A 17,444-nucleotide genomic window follows, 5' to 3' on the forward strand; every position below is an offset into this window, starting at 1 on the left:
TGCCTCAGCCTCCTGAGTAGCTGGGATTACAGGCATGCCCCATTACGCCCGGCTAATTTTTGTATATTTTTTGTAGAGACAGGGTTTCCCCATGTTGCCCAGGCTGGTCTTGAACTCCTGAGCTTGAGCAATCCACCCACCTCAGCCTCCCAAAGTGCTGGGATTACAGGCATGAGCCACTGTGCCTGGCCTCTATGATCTTCTTGTTCTACGGATGGGGAAATGGAAGCTCAGGAAGGAAAGTGACTTGCTTATGCCTGCGAAGCTGCTGAGAGGCAGATTCAAACCTTGTCTGACTCGGGGGGACTCCAAGCTTGTAAAACAGTGGAGCAAGAAAGGGGATCTCTTTGGGACAGGGGGAGGACACCCCATCCAGATCACAGTGGAGGGTTCCCCTGTTAAGCCTGGACCTTCACCACCTTCCATCACGTCTGCCCCTCTCTCTCCTCCTACAGGGACCACCACCCCCAATTGTGCCTGAGACTTACCTCCTTTTCCCCTCTGTGGGATTATATGCTCCCAGATTCCCCCTGGTCCCACCCTGTTGGCTACAATTTTGAACGAGCTCTTCCACGAAACAGGCCTCTTAACTTCGCAGGACTCTTGCACAGACCACACAAGGTCATGGATATCAGTGGGCCTGTTAGGCTTGGGGTGCCATGGACCACTGCAGGGGGATTAGGCAGCTGCCCTGGGGAAGCAACAGGAGACGCACCAGAGGGGTCTCCCAAGGTCTCAGGCTGACCCCTGGACCATTTCCTCCACAAAATCCATGCTTGTGACCTCCTGCCTCCTCTCCACTGACAGCCACCTGAACCCGGGTTGGCTTTGTTTTTTAATTACACAAGTGAATCATGAACACATTCTCATTAGAAAAAAAATACACAAGTACACAGACTGAACAGTGAAAATTCAACTTTACCTCTGCCCTTTCAAGCCTATTCTCTCCCTGGGGTAACCATTGTTTACAACTGAGTATGTATCATTGCAGTCCATTTTCTTGGCGTTTATTTACACACATATATCATTTGGATTTGTTTTGGGCGTTTTATATACACACCTCACATAGTGTTCTGCAGCTGGCTGTTTTCTGCTTACCATATGTCTTGGAGATCTTCCCTCGTCAGTTCATATAAGTCTGCCTCATCCATTTTAATGGCTGCCTCCTAGCCGCCTGCGGATGCATGGGGGCTTCTATCACCATTTCCCCACTGGTGAACACACAGCTCATCCATAAGTGAACATTTGGGTGTGTCTGTCATCATGGCCATAGGTTGTCTGCAATGAACATCCCTTATGTAGACTGAGTGCCCGCTGGTGATTACTTTCTGGAAGAGGAACAGCTGCATCAAAGAGTGTGACATTTTTCAATGGTGGCTAGCTTTGCCAAACTGCTCTTTAAAAGGCTGGATTAACTTAGGTCTCACTAATTGCACATCAGAGTTTGGGGCAGCAGTTCTGCCGGTTGACTGGGTCCAGAGCTTCCTGGCAGGTGACTGAGATGGCTGGCACCCACTCTCCCTTGGAGAAGTCAGCTGGGGCTCTGGAATGAGCAGGCCCCTCTGCAGCAGCGTGTTGGGCGGGGGTGAGTGTTGCTTGTGTATGGATCATAGAAGTGGCAATCAATACCGTGATTAGACAGAGTAGGTAAAAGCAGAGGATTTGGAGCCAAACGGATTTCTGTTTGCGTCCTGGCTGCATCACCCGTGAACGATCTCCAACAAATGTGACTTCTGTGAATCATTTTATCTAAAAAAGTGGAGCAGCAATGACCACATCAGATTTATTGTAAGGCACAGAGCTATTGTAAGGCTTAACCGTGATGATATACGAAGAGCACTTAGTATAGTCCCTGCATATAGTAAATGGGAGTAAATGGAAACTGATGTTTTTATTATGACTATCATTGTAATTACTGTGAATATAATGGTGATGACTGTTAATATCCTGATTGTTAATATCCTGATGATTGTTAATTCCAGAAACAGGCCCCTTTCCTCTTGGTGGGGGGGTCCTCTCATCCCCCACCCATGTGAGTCCCTGAGCCCTGTGCAAGCCTGGGCACCCTGTCAGTTGGTTAGTGGCTGTCTCAGTGCCTGCTGTGTGCAGAGATCAGAGCCCACAAGGCATGGGTGATGGTACCCAGGAGGCAGGACAAGCTGTTCTGGCTTCCAGGCTAGAAGGGTAGATAGGACACAACCGGATAAACACCACTAAACAGAGGTGGGGAGTCTTACAAACAGAGGCTCGTGCCAATGCAGCTTCTCCGAGATAAACACATCAGAGCCAGCTCACTAGGTGGGAATGGAGGGAGTGGGTGGGTGCAGAGTGAGTGGGTTGAAGGTGGAGGCAGGAGAGAGTGAAGCCAGACAGAAAGGCAAAATGAAGGGCTTAAGTGAGGTGGGGTTGGGGGAGCAGCTTAGAAGGTGGCCTGTGCTCTTGGCAGCAACTGTGGAGGAGAGGAAGGGGCCATGGACCAGCTGGCCATCAGAGTCTTCCGTTCAATTCCCTGCTCTGCCTCTTGCCAGCTGTTGGCCTTGGGGAAATCTTGCTTCTTTTCTGGGTCTTGGTTTGAGCATCTGTAAAACAGGCCATGCAGGGGCTGGTTCAACTTGAGTGCTCGATTCAGAGTCCTTTTCTGCTCTGAGCACTCTCATGTTGAATTTGAGTCACTGCAGCCATCACCCTCACCCCTCCCAAGTACCAGCACTTAACAGTCTACACACTATATTCCCATCTGTTTCCTCATGCAGTCTGCCCAACAGCCTTGTGTGCAGGTGGAGTTGAGATTCGAGTCTCGTTTTACACATGAGAGACCTGGAGCTCATAGAGGTCACAGGAAGTCAGAGATGACTTCCTGGAGGCTGGAACAGAGTAGAGGGGTAGCATCTTGCCCTGCCAGGTGCCGTCCCAGCAACTGCCAAGCTGAGGACCAAGTTGCAGATGGTGAGACAGACTGAACCACTCAGTGTCCCCACATATAACACCCGTGGTTGCTGCTGAGCCTTGGCCACATGCTCCATGCCAGGCTCTTTGCCCACGTGGTCTTCTCTAGTCCTCACAGCAACTCTGAGGCAGGTATGGTTGTAAGGTCCGCTGTACAGATGAGGCGGTAAGGCTCAGAGAGGCTGAGTAATTGCCCCAAATCACCAAGCCAGTGAGCAGCACAGCTGCCTTCTGAAGAGTCCCAAAGATTTACCCTTCCTTTGCTCCTGCCTGGAGGGAGAGCTCATGCCCTCACTAACCCCTGAGAGACCCACTCATCACCTATTTCATTCCAACTCATCTTCAAGGCCCAGCTCCCTTGCCACCTCCAAGAAGCCCTCCCTGACCACTCTGGCGACTCCCAGGCATTCACCCTTCTCTTTCCCCTGCACTCACTTATAGGACCTTCCTGTCTGGATCTCCCTGGTGATCTTAATCACAAGGCACTCGGGAGGAAGGGAATTCTCCTCTGTGGCTGGGGCTTGTCTTTCCAATATGGGTTTACCTCTTTCTAAATAACTATTTTTTAATGCAATGGCAAAAGAAAAGTGTGTTTATTATAAAAATAAAAAGTGGGCCAGCCGCGGTGGCTCACGCCTGTAATCACAACACTTTGGGAGGCTGAGGTGGCCGGATCACCTGAGATTAGGACTTCAAGACCAGCCTGGGCAACATGGTGAAACTCCATCTCTACTAAAAATACAAAAATTAGCCAGGCGTGGTGGTGCATGCCTGTAATCCCAGCTACTCAGGAGGCTGAGGCAGGAGAATCGCTTTAACCTGGCAGGTGGAGTTTGTAGTGAGCCGAGATCGCACCACTGCACTCCAGTCTGGGCCACAGAGCAAGACTCCATCTCAAAAATAAATAAATAAATAAAAAATAAAAAGTGTACAGAACCAGTAGGCTAATGGTTTTCCTTTCTTTAACTCCACCATGTAAGGTAGGACCAATCATTCTGCAAACCTGAAGTGCTGTCTTAGAGTGGGCTCCCCAAGAATCCGACTATGAGATGAGAATTTGAGTGCAAGTCATGTATTTGTGAGGTTTATTTGGAATCATTGACTGGTACTTGAGTGCGGAAGTGAGACAGGGAATGGAAGTTGCCCTAAAAAGAGTGTGTTTCCAACAGGTGACCACTGTAGGCAACTGGAGCTCAGTCTTACTGGGAGTTCTGGGAGGCAGCACTGAACACATACGTATGAGGGAAACAGTTTTTCCTTCTATATTCTCAGCACCTGCAATGCCAAATATCTGGAGTTTTTTTCCCATACCAACCAGTTCTCCAACTTTCGGTATACCAACTGAGTCTCACAATTCAATTATGGCACTAGCTACCCAGAGTTAGTGCAGAGCCCATGGGTTAAGGGTTCAGTCTCACAAGATTTCCCCCCACTTCAGATGCCAACTGCAAGGTGGTCCTCAGGTAACCCATACTTCTGTCCCACTTGGCTCCAAATCGGGTTCCTGTGATCCACTCGTTGGGTTCCGTAATTTGCTATCGTGGCTCCCAGAGCCATCGTGGCTCACAGAAAGTGTTCAGGGAAAGGTGTTTACAGTTTATTATAAAGGATATAATAACAGCTACAGATGAACAGCCAAATGAAGGGATCCGTAGGGTGAGTTCCAAAAGAGTCCTGAGCACAGGAGCTTCTGTGCCCATAGATTTGGGGAGCACCACCCGCCGGCACATGGATGTGTTCAGTGTCCTGGAAGTTCTCCAAACCCTGTACTTTAGGGATTTTTATGTAGGCTTTATCACATAGGCATGATATTTGAACTCAATCTCCAGCCTCTCTCCCCTCCCAGGAGGAGGGAAGGTGGGGATGAAAGTTCCCAGATTCTAATCATAGCCGTGTCTTTCTGGTGACCACCCCGATCCTGAAGTTATGCAGGAACCCATCAAGAATGGCCTCATTGAAACAAAAATGCTTCTAGCCCCAGGAAATTCTGAAGGATTTAGGAGCTCTGAGTCAGGAACTGACACAGATTACAACATTAGAATAAAACATTTTATTAGAATATTAGAATAAATATAGAATAAATATTAGAATATTATTAGAATAAAAGATGATCCTAGATTATTAGAATAAACAATGTTCCTAGCACCCCATCATTTAAGACATTACAAAGGTTTTAGGAGCTCTGTCCAGAAGCTGGAATGAAGCCCAAAATATATATTTCTTATTATTTCACAATTTCATAGCATGCCTCATGGTTACCTTCCCCAAGGGACAACAGACCTGGGGTGTTTATCTGCCAGTTCCCAACAGTCATGGGTTGAGGGCACTTCCACGGGGGAATGGATTCCCTGGCACTTCTGGGCTGCCACATGGGCAGGGCAGGCTCCAGCAGTCACAGAGAACCCTGAGGCAAAGAGACAAGGTGCTGGTAGTTCTGGGGAGCTGGACACCAGCAGCATCTGCCACAGGTACCTGTGTGTACCAGGCTCATGGAGACACAGCAGTGAGAAAAGTCGACCAGGTGTCCACACACAGGGATCTTGTAGCCTAATGGGGCAAACAGATATTTATGAAACATGATGCAAGCATGTAATAACAGATATCATTATAAGTGAGCTGAAGGAAACGTTTGTGGGTCTGGCGACAGATGGCCAGGACTGGACTCCCAAGTCTGCCACCAGTTTAGAACAAGTTACTTAGGCTCTCTAGGGCTCAGTTTCCTCAACTGTAAAGTGGGAATTATAAATGTAGCAACATCTTAGGGTTGTTTTGAGTTCATTTAAATTAATACACATAAAACTCTCAGCACAAGGGGGTCACAGAGGACACTCAATGATTGCTAGCTGGTGTTATGATCGTCATGATTGATGTCATTACACTTCAAAGAGCAGTTTGGCCAAGTCTGGGGCTGCAGGGGCTTCTATCGGCTTCTCACGGGGCCCCAGTGCCACGGAGCAAAAAGAGAGTGCTGGCTGGGCACGGTGGCTCACGCCTGTAATCCCAGCATGTTGGGAGGCCAAGGCCAGTGGATCAGCTGAGGTCAGAAGTTCGAGACCAGCCTGACCAAAATGGTGAAACCCAATCTCTACTAAAAATACAAAATTAGCCAGACGTGGCAGTGCACACCTGTAATCCCAGCTACTTGGGAGACTGAGGCAGGAGAATCACTTGAACCTGGAAGGTGGAGGTTGCAGTAAGCTGAGATCACACCATTGCACCCCAGCCTGGGCAACAAGAGCGAAACTCCATCTCAAAAAAAAGGAGACTGCTGAGGCCAGTAGGAGAATGGCTCTGTCATGGCACCCTGATGGCCCTTCACACATCCACACAGGCAAAGGCTTCGACTTCAATTAACCTAAGATCAACAAGAGCCATCATTTATCTGGTACCTTATGCTGGGATTTGATTGAGGCTTTACTCATTTAATTGTCACAATAACCCTATGAGGTAGGTATTTGCTTCAGAGGTTAAGTAACGTGCACAGAGAGGTTAAGTAAGTTGCTTAAGGTCTCACAGTTCATAAAGGCAGAGCTTGGAGTGAGCACCTAGGACTAAATGCTCAGCTGCTGATGGGAGGAAAAGGTGGGGAGAGGCATTCTCAGACAGGAGTCTGGTTCATTGTGGCCTGGGCTGGTCCTGCGTGGGTCTCGAGGTCTGCCTGGTGGGGGTGGAGAGAAGTATTCTCCGTGTCCTGGCCCTAAGCTGGGCCCTTTCTATCGCTCACAGGAAGGGAGGAAGAGCCAGGGCCTAAGCCCGCTTGGCCACACAGCCTTGCTCCTTGCTAACCCGGCTGACCCTAGAACCCAAGCCGAGAAAACAAGGAGCTGCCCTCCCCTGGCCCTATCTGCCGGCAGTCCCTGGTTGTGGTCACTGGTGGTCTCTGGTGGCTGGGCTTGCTGCCGGCAGGCAGCTCACACAGCTGCTGTGCACAGCAGCCAGACTCCCCCAGCAGCTTCCCAGGGCCAAGAGAATGTTCCAGGACAGCTTGGAGTCATTAGGCACTCTCTGCTTACTGCTCGTGGTGAAAGGCCGGCTTCAGATCCGGGACCTCTTCTGCTGCCCGCCTTTCTCTCAATCCCTGGAATAGCCGGCGAGCCCCCACAGCCCTGTGGGGAAGGGGGCAGGGATGATGTTCAGCTGTCCAACATCTCTCCCGTCCCTAGCTTTGTTCCACTCTGCTCCCCCATGGCTTCTGTTCCCACTGTCCAGTTTAAGCTACTTTGGCCCTTGGAAGACAATGAAAGGAAAGCTGGGGTCCAGTGTTGAGTCTGCTGTGTGACTTTGGGCAGGTCATATAACCTCTCTGGGTGTCTGTCTATTTTGCTTGTCAGCGGGAACTTCTGGTCCCTGCTTTCCCTCCTCTTTTGTGGAGATGAGGAAAGCGTGTGAAAAACATTGACATGGGAAAACAGATGCTTGCAGAGGCTGGAACACATGTTATCTGAGGGTTCAGGCCTTGGTCACCTCAGAGAACGCCGAAGCACACGGCTGAACGAGTGTTCAGGAGCATCCACCTTATTTTAAAAGGGGGAAACTGAGGCCCAGTCAGTAACTGAGAAATCTGGGGTTGGAAGCTGGCCTTCTTTCCACTGCTCCACCTTGTCATTTGATTAAAGTGATGAGGAGCATTTGCTCAGAAGGCATTGTGTGCTGGACAGTGTCTGCGAGCTTGCCATGGACTATGTCCACTAATTTTTATAATAAGAGGAGGGGATTAGTGGCATCCAGTCAGGAGTGGGACTGCAATGGTGGGCTGTGTTTACTTAAGTAGTAGTGTTTTCTAGGCCCAGGAAACCTAAGAGAAATCTGTCTGCTTTGCAGACATAGATGGAAAAGATTATCTCCCAGGACCTTGCTGTCCAGTTGGATGAGAGACAATATAGGGATGCTTTCTGGGACCCAAGGAGCACGTATGCCTTCTGGGCCCAGTGTGGCTGTGGGGCATGAAGGAGTGGGTGCTTCTTCCACACTGCTTCTCAGCTTGTGCTGGGAGAAGGGGTAGCACAGGGCAAGGTGGCAAAGTCTCCAGTTAGTGCCAGGCACAAACTTTCGCAGGGGAGGAGGCACTGATAGAAAGCAGGGAGAATAAACCCAGGGAAATCACCAACTCCATTTTGAATCCCAGCTCCACCATTCACTAGCTGTGCAACTCTGGACACATGACATAACATCTCGAAGCCTCAGTTTCCCTACCTGTAAAACAACCCCTTGCTAGGATTTGCAATAACTCGTGGAAAGCGTTGGACACTCAGCAAGCTGGGAGCTACCATGGAGCCATTGAAGCAAGGACATTGAAGTGAGTGTGGTCAGCTCAGTCTGGGGAAGGAAACGTGAGCTATGCCGAGGACGGCTGGGAAGGGGCAGGTAGCAGGTAGCAGGGCTCTTCCGGTCTCTCCCACACCCTCGTGGTGGGAGCTGGCCACTGCTCAGACACCTCTTGGCCAGGGGCTCCTGAGCCTAGTTCAGCCAGACAAGCTCTGGCAGAGACCCCACTTTCTCCTCCAAACAATGTCATTCTCCCAGCCAAGGGCAGCAAGTGGTGGGCCAGGAAACTGACAGCACCAGGTAGGCTTCCTGGCTCCCTTGCCCTGTCCAGCCCAGCCCAGCCCTCCATGTTGGGGTACATCCCCAAGTCTGGTCTGGCTGCCAAAAGTCTGTCAAGCAGAAACAGAGTTACACCACCACCGCCTCTCACATCCTCAGCCTCTGGCTGGTCAGACTCTCGGGAGGGGCCTGGCAGCTCAGGTGGCTCTGCACCTTCTGTCATTGAGCTAACGGACCCTAAGGAAGGCAGAACTGAGTCACTCTCCTCTTCTTCAGGCAAAGGCCGGGAGCTGAGGGCTCTGGCCTAGGGATCCCTAGCTCATCTCTGAGGCTCTGAGACATAGATCCCCTCTCAGCATGGTCCTGTGAGCATGTGCATGGGTGTGTGCACGTGGACATGTGTGTTTGTGTGTGCATGTGAATGTGTGTGCGAGTGCGCACATGCATGTGTGTGAATGTGCATGTGTGTGCGTGTGAATGTGCACACAAGGATGTGGGTGTGTACACATGAGTGCATATGGTGCAAGTGTGGGCAGGGAATCTGGAGACTGGAACTTCCAGGGCTGCTGGTGGCTGCAGCAGGCCGAGTGTGGTAAGCTGACCTCCTCTCACTCTCCTGGCATCCACTGAGTCCCAGAGCTGGGCACTGCCATGGGTGCCGTGGCAACCATGTGCATGAGAAAGCCCCCATCTCTCCCTCTTGGGGTCACGTTCTGGTGAGGGGAGACAGGAACACACAAATAAACAAACAACACGGTGTCAGAGAATAATGCAGACTGAGAAGAAAATGGAATGGGGGCTGTGGTGGGCATCCTGTCCTTTTCTTCTTCCTCCTCTTCTCTGATTTTGGGAGTGCAGGCGGGAATGAAAAGTGAGGAGTGAGAGCAAGGAGGTGATGAAACACTTAGGCATGGTGGGTGAGGGCTGTGTGAAGACCCACATGCTGACACTTCCTGGGCTTGTCAGCTTGTCCCCAGAGACGCTCCCCTGGGATGAAGGACAGGAAGCCCAGGTCTTGCCCCTGGGGTCTGGTGGCCCTCGCTCCCATCAGGCAGAGCTGCCATCCTTGGCTTGTCCGGAAGCCAAAGGCATCCCCACTCTTCCATTTCCGAGTCTGGTAGTTTGCTGCTGGGGAGAAAAATGAAGAAAAAAGGGGGAAAATCCCATTTCAATTCTTTGGTCAAAGCACAAGTTTCTCTTCTCCCTTTCTTCCGTTCCTCCCTCCGTCCCTTTGTTTTCTTTTATTTTCTTTCTTTCCCTCAAGAGTAGAAAGAACCAGGGAATATAAACAAAAAGGCTCTCAGAATGAATCAGGCCATCTTGTTCTGAAACCCCAGGAAACCCCTAGAAGCTGGGATCTGAGCAAAGGGACAAACGGAGCTGCAAGGCCAGTGGAGGTGGGAACTGGGCTGAGTCAGGGAAGGTCTGTGGGTTCCGCGCAGCCCCCGAAACAGCTGCCTCTTGGGGTCCAGATGTACTACCAGAAGGAAGGTCCAAGAGAGGCCAGAGGGGAGGGCCGAGGCCGCCTGGAGCTCACTGCGTTCCTGCCAGGGTGAGTCACTGCCAGGACGCCCTGCTGTGCCGATTTGCGGCAACAACCTTGGTGTCCCAGGATTATTGGGCCCCCTCCAGATAGGTCCCTCCAACCCACAAAGAGCTCTCCTTTACACATGGATGCCCAAAGGACTGTCATAATCACTCAGCCCATTTATGGCTTTGTTTTCTTCCAAAATGTAGCCCCCTGCAAGGAAAAAGCCCCAGCCATATCGGTCACTTACTCTTTGATATAAATGAGTCATCCAGCCCTTTTCCAGTGGCAGGTTTGGATGAGAAGAAGAAACAGAGCATGAGGATGCTGCATTTCACAGAGCCAGGGTCTCACTTTCATGGAGGTTGGGGGTTGCGTGAGGGGGACGATCCAGAAAAGGCAGAGGAGGAGCTGGACACAGCATCCTCAGACTCAGGTTGGGCCAACACCACCCTGAATGAAACCAAGGCTTTGCAAGACCAACATAAACCAGAGCTCAGCAAGCTTATTTTCTCATGAAGAGTGAATTCTGTGAAAGACAGAGCTAAGTCTTATCAAGCACTGACTATAGGTACCAGGTACCTCCCAAGTGCTGTTCCTGCAGTAACGGAATTCTCACAACACCCCCAGAGAGAATGGACACTCAGAACCAGCTGGAGCAAGAGGCAGCGCTGGGAGAGGGACCCGCACCTGCCGCTTCTGGAGGGCTTGCCTTTCCCACCACACTCCGCAGCCTCTGGAACCAGGTTGCTTGCAGCACAGGTGGGCTGATTCCAGGGCCTTATGACCCTGCAAGGCTGGAGGTTGTAAGGCTTAGAGATGGGAAATGAGTTGACCAAGATCGCACAGCAAAATACCATGTGGGCACCCCACAGCCTCACCGCTGCCCAGATTGGTATAGCAAGCATGCCCTTGTCTGGGTCACCAATGACTTGCTATTGAATGAATGAATGAACCAACGAACAAAGAAATGGGAACAGAGGCTCAGGGAGGCTCCATGTCTTACCCAAGAGTATATGTTCGGGATTCTCAGGGCAAGCCTCCTCAGAACCAGCTGTCCCAGTCCTGCCCAGCCTCTATACAGCACTTGGCTTCTTCTCCTAGCAATTCTCCTATTTTGTCCCATTTGAGTTCACAGCCTCCAGAGCGACACGGGGCCTTGACTTCCTGTTCCTGATGGGCAGGGAAGGTCATGCAGCTCATTAGTGGTGGTGAGGTTGATACTGTGTCTCCATCTCTAGCCAATCATACCAAACAGTGGTTGGTCTCTGTGACCCTGTCCCCGCCATGCCTGGACCATGAAATCAAAGGGGTTTTCTTGACCCTAAAGGACAGCCAAGACCGATTCAGGAAGAGTGGCTTGAACATCCACCCATTTCTCCACGCCGTGCCTCCCCTTTCCAAGCTGCATTTTAGCATTGTGCACCCAGATGTTCAGACTTCATGGTCAGCTCATTAAGGAATCATGGGTGCAAATGGCCTGTTGACCTCAAGGGAGAAAGTAGAGGGTTTTCCAGGAAAGGGGTGCTGGTGAGAAGATCTCCTCCCACACTTGTGGCTCATCTTCAGTGAGTTGGATGCCCAGAGGCACTTCCTCTACAAGGTGTCGGCGCCTCCCTGTTTCCTGAGCTATGGCAGCTCAGAGGCGCAAAGCAAAGGTTTCCAGCCTAGAGAGCGCAACACTGCACCTTTGCCAGCCATAGCCCATAGCTGCTTATTCCATCTCATCAAAGTGCAATCAACAAGCACTCACTGGACACCTACTGCATGTCAGGCACTGTGCTGGGCCCCCTAGATCCAAAGCTGGGTAAGGCACCAGACTGCCCTGGGTCAGTCTTAGGTTCCCAGCCAGGCTGTCAGCATGTCATCCTGATGGCAGGGACCACCTTCCATCTCTCCTAGCATCATGCACTGGGGCTGGACTGGCCTCTTGGGGGAGGCCAGTATAGAGAGGATGATGGGTTAGATTGCATTTATCTCCATTGTTGAAGGGATTTCTTTCAGACATCTTGAGTTCTTCCAGCCTAAAGCCTGGAGGTTTTTTTTTGATTGTGGAAGTGTACGGGGAGCAGGGTCTTGGAAGGAGCATGGGATCTTGGAAGGAAGAGACCAGAGAAAGAGCTTTCTCACTAGAGGCACAACACAGAGGTTAGGAGGGCAGGCTGTGGAGTCAGACAGCCTTATCTGAAACCGTGGCTTCTCATCAAGTTGTGTGGCCATAAGTGAGTTACTGAGCCTTGCTGAACCTTAGTCTTCTCATCTGTAAAATGTGGGCAATAAGAATACCTCCCTTATAGAATTGTTGTGAGCCTGAACAGAGCTAATATGTGCAAGGGCTTAGTTCAGTACCTGGCACATATTGAGGGCTGGATAAATAGGAGCTAGTATTTTCCCATCGGAATGGAGGAAATATTCCAGCTCCAATACCATCACTGGATATCAGACCTTGAGGCACCCTCTAAAGCAGTTATTCCATTATGGCCATTCTACAAAATGGAAGACTGATGCCAAGATATGGGAAGCAGCCTGCCAATGGTCACATGGGTTGGTAATGAAATGCAACATTAGGGTCAAAATCCCAGTCTGCTGACTCCCCAGTTGGTGCCTTTTTCACTCTCTTTTGCCCAGAGTTTCTGGTAGAGTGGACTCAAAGAATCCCTTAAATCCACATCCCAGGCCCCTCTTCTTCTCCAGCTCCCAGCAGACTGGGGAGATCGATGGGCTGTGCCCCCCGGCCATGAGAGTCTCAGAAGCTGATTCCACTCGGAGCCAAGGAAGTCTGGAGTGTGCAGAGGTGTCTCTCCAGGCCCTGCAGCCGGGAGTGACATCAGCAAGGCACAAACATCAAGGAGCAGCAGCTGCCTGCCTGGAGCTCTAGTCCTGTCCTCTCCCAGCCTCCCTCTGGTCCATCCCCATGGCTGTCTGTGCTGGGATCCTGGGAGATGGGGGGAAGCCAGACGTTGATGGTGACAAGTGAGGCAGTCATTGTGCCTCCGGCACCTGAGCACAAACTTCCCTCCTAAGATGAGACTGCGGAAGCTGGCCCAAAGCCTGGGTTCTGGACTGGGGGTCCCATCACGGGGCATTTGGCACCCAAGGGAAATGTGGGTACAGACAAAACATCCCCTCTTGCATCTGGAGTCTTGTCTCTGGCCAAACCTTTTTCCTGCTCCTTCTCCCTTGCCACCACCTCACATTTGTCAAAATTCCAGCTTGATGACATGAAATTCACACATATGGCCAAGGAGGAAGCAGAGGGAGACATGGTTATCATCACCCTGGCCCATAGGAAGTGGAGAGTCAACTTACTGTCTTGAGGAGCCACTAGCCCCGAGTGCTGGTGCAGGCTCTGCACAAATCCCCCATGTGGCCTGGGATAAGTCAAAGCTCCACCCTGGGACTGTCTCTGCAGCCAACATTCCTGTAGTGGCTCTTCTAGGGCTGATACTCTAGTATTCTTTAATGATGCCTGCCAGGAAGCCTCAACTGATAACCAAATACTAAGCCCTCAACCCATGCTGTGTACCTACTAACTGCTTTACCCTGGTCTTCTGGTAGGATAGGTATATCAGCTAGCTAGTGCCTCAATAATACTGCATAACAAATGACCCCAAACTCAGTGGCTTAACACAACAATCAGTTATTCTCGAGTAGGTTGGCTGTGGCTCTGCTAATCCGAGCTGGGCTTGGCAAAGGGGCTATGCCTCAGGCTGCTTCTTGTTGCAGGTCTCTGGGTCAGCTGGGGACGTTTTGCTCCCAGAGACACTGTACCTCTCATCCTCCCAGGACAAGGAGATAGCTAGGACATACTCCTCTCATGGTAGCTATCGAAGCAGAAGAGAAAAGCAGGAACACAGGAAGCTTCCCAAGGAGCCAGTAAATTTTCACTTCTGCCCAGAGTCAAGAAGCAGACACAGAGGCTCCACCATGATGATGCCATGGCGAGGCCTGGCTGGCGAGGCCTGGCTGGCAAGGCCAGTGAAGATCAGTGCCAATCATCTAATCTACCGCATGAAAATGATTCGGCCTCTTTGATATGAAAGTTAGATTGTCCTTTCCTTTTTTCTTTCTTTGTCGCACTGGAAGAGATGTAATACAAATAAGTCCCCTCACTTCCTCATCTGAGGATTCGAGAGTTGAGTATTAGATCCTCCCTATCCTCAAGCAAAAGAAATGCGTTTTTCAATTTCTGGGAAGGTGGTCAGGTGAAAGAAGTAAACAGAGGGTTTAAGATAGGGAGGGATTTCCCCAGAGTCTAAGATCAGAGGTTGGGGAAAGTTTGGAACCCAACTGTGGGAAGGTTGCCTGAGAAGAGTCAAGTGAGCTGACTTGGCTTCATTGAGAAATAATGTTTGAGGGTCCAGGAGCCACATGGGCTCTGAGACACCACCTGACAACCTCAGAGCAAGAAATTCCTGTCACTCTGGCACAGGCCAACAATGGTTGACCCATGACTTTGTTTGAGTTCCTTATGAACTGATCATCAGTCCAGAGAGAAACAACCCCAGGACACTGGGCTTTGCTGAGCTCACGGCTGATGAAAATTCCATCACCCACCCTCTAAGGTACCCAGGAGCAGGCCTGCCCCATCACCGGTGGGGTTAGGATCAGCGTACAAATGGTGTCCCACATACCGTATGCTAGAAGTTTTCTCCTCACCATCTGATTCAATCTGGGAAACATCTGTCCCCAAGGGGTCTCCCAGTCCCCCACCTACAGGGGCAATCCAAGAAGGCTAAGGCACGGCCCTTGCCTGCTCAGAGTCCTCCACCCAGATGGGAAACCTAGCCTATGTTCAGGAAGTATCAAAAAGCCACATCAGAAGAAATGTCTCCTTAGAGCTACCGAAGACCTTCACAAGGCATAAGTGATCACCAGGGCACTGGAGAACCAGCATTGATGGAAGCATAGGAATGTGAGGATAGAGAAACGGCTGCGCATGGAGCTCCTTCAGGTTATTTGTTCCACACCTACCACAGGCCAGGCTCTGTAACAGCATCCAGAGCCAGTGCTGAATGAGATTTGGTTTCTGCTTCCCAGATACTCACCATCTTAATAGAGAGATCCAGGGAGGCTTCACGGGAGGAAAGGGATTTCACCTACATTTGAAAGAACAGGAAAAATTGGAGTAGACAGAGGGAGAGGTGGATGCTTTCCAAGCAGAAGAAAGCAATCCCTGGAAGGAGAGAGGGACTTCCTTCCACAGGAAATTCAGCTTGCAAGAGTTCCACAGGAAAGAGTGATGGGTAGTTAAAAGGAGTACCCCTCTAATGGTGACATTTTGGTAAGTATGGCAACTAGAGGAGAAAGGCCTATCAGATATCAACCATGCCGCCCACATCCGTAGTCACCCCCTTGCGTGGTTCTGGTCCCTGCTGATAGTCATGGCCTGGACACATGTTTCAGCGGCTTCTCAGCTCCATGTCATGCTCTTTCCACATTTTTTCCTCCTAAAGCCACGGTTTCTGCTTCTGGAAATATAATTCCCCTTCTGAGAGAAGTGCTATGGAAACCTCACCACAAATACACTCCCTTCCCTGATAGTACTAATTGAAGGAAAGGGCTGGTGGAAAAATGATTTTACGGAAATACAGTTTTTGTTATTTTAAAGTTAATCCACTTACTCGAGTGAACTAACCATGAGGCCCTCCACAGCAATGATCTGTAGGGGACCTGCTAGAAGAGATTGATTGCGGATTCATTCAGTCATTCGACATTTTACTGGGCAGCCACCATGGGCCAGAGGCTGGGCGTACAAGGTTAAGTCAGTCTCAGTGTCTGCCTTTAAGAAGCTCAGTATGAGGGTGCGAGAGACACATTCCCACGAGTATCAAGCAGAGTGGTCACTATAGCAACAGCCCTGTGCATGGAGTATTACCAGAGCAGAAAAGAGGAGAACTGAACAAGGTTGGAGGGTGGGATCACCAGGGAAAGCTTCCAGGAGGAGGAAAAGGGGAATTCATGCTTTTGGAGAAATAATAGATGCTTGCAGGAGAAAAGCTGGGGGGTAGGATGGAGCCGGCAGAGAGGTAACTTGTGCAAAAGTCATAATATGCAGAAAGGCCCAAAGGGGAGAAAAAGCAGGATGAATCAAGAAAACACTCCCAAACTGGAGCTGCTGGGATGTAACATGAAGACGGGTAGTGGCAATTGTTGGGTCTGGAGCAGTCAGCAGAAGCCAGACCCTGGAGGCCTGCAAGCCTTGGTAAGAGTTTGGACTTCATCATGTAAACATGAAAGGTTCTAAGCAGGGGAGTGATATAGATGATTTTGTGTTTTAGAAAGGGTGCTGGTGCAGAAGTGGCATGAAGGATGCGTGGAAGCTGGGGGATCAGCTGGGAGTAGGAGAGAAATGTCAGGAGCCTGTCCTAGGGAAGTGGTCTGGGGAATGGAGAGAAGGGAATGTATATAAGAAACACTTAGGGAGCTAAAATAGTAAGTCTTGGTGGTTTTCGGATATAAGGAGAGGAGAAAGAGGGAGAATTTTAGGATGACAGCCAGACTTACAGCATGAGTGGAAGGTGCTACCCTTGACTGAGATGAAGAATTCTGGATGAAGGAAGTTTAGGAGGGGAAAACTAGGATCCTTTTCGGGTATGGGGTTGGAGGAACTGTGGGTAGGACTTCCAGTGGCAATGACCAGCCAGCAGGTGAATATCTGAACTCACCCCTGTGGAGGAAGATGCAGGCTGGAGTTAAGACCTGAGAGGCATGAGCTTTAGGAAGCACAGAAGGGGATGGACCCACCTATGTGTTCATCAAGGTGATATAGGCTGCAAAGAACAGAACATACTCAAAAGTTGCTCAAACAATACGAGCATTTATTTATTTATTTCATTTGAATACATTTGGAAGTAGGTGTTTAATCCATTTGGAAGTAGCTTCTTCATCATCTCAACATGATATTGGAGACCCAGATCTTTACCTATTTCAGCTCTGCCATCTCAGTTCATCCGTAAGCATATGCCTTGTGCTAACATAGAAGGCAGATGACATGCCCAAAGGATGTGTAGCGCCAGGGGAAGAGGTTAGGAAACAATTTGTTCACAGATGAAATGCCTGTCTTTGGCTGTGTTTAGCAGGATACAAGAAAGGAATAGGCTCAGAAAAGAAATGGCTGGTTAAGAAGCAGAATTGAAAAGGGAATTAAATGTCCACTAGTTAGTGCTTGTGGGGTTGGAAGAGGCAACTGTTTCTTAGCGCTAAGGCTGATTTAAATTTATCCTGTGTGGACTTCTGCTGTGGACAATGATGGAATAACAGATACTGGGACTAGCAGTCACCCGCCATAAACAAGTAGAACACTGGATAAAATATATGAAACAGCTGTTTCCAGACATTGACTAACCCTCAGAATGGGACTGTGTTCCCTGAGAGAAAGTAAACAAATACGATGAACTCCATGATCAACCTGACTTTTTGCCTA

The sequence above is a fragment of the Papio anubis genome, chromosome 11, assembly GCF_008728515.1.
Source record: "Papio anubis isolate 15944 chromosome 11, Panubis1.0, whole genome shotgun sequence".
In the NCBI taxonomy this organism is placed as follows: Eukaryota; Metazoa; Chordata; class Mammalia; order Primates; family Cercopithecidae; genus Papio; species Papio anubis.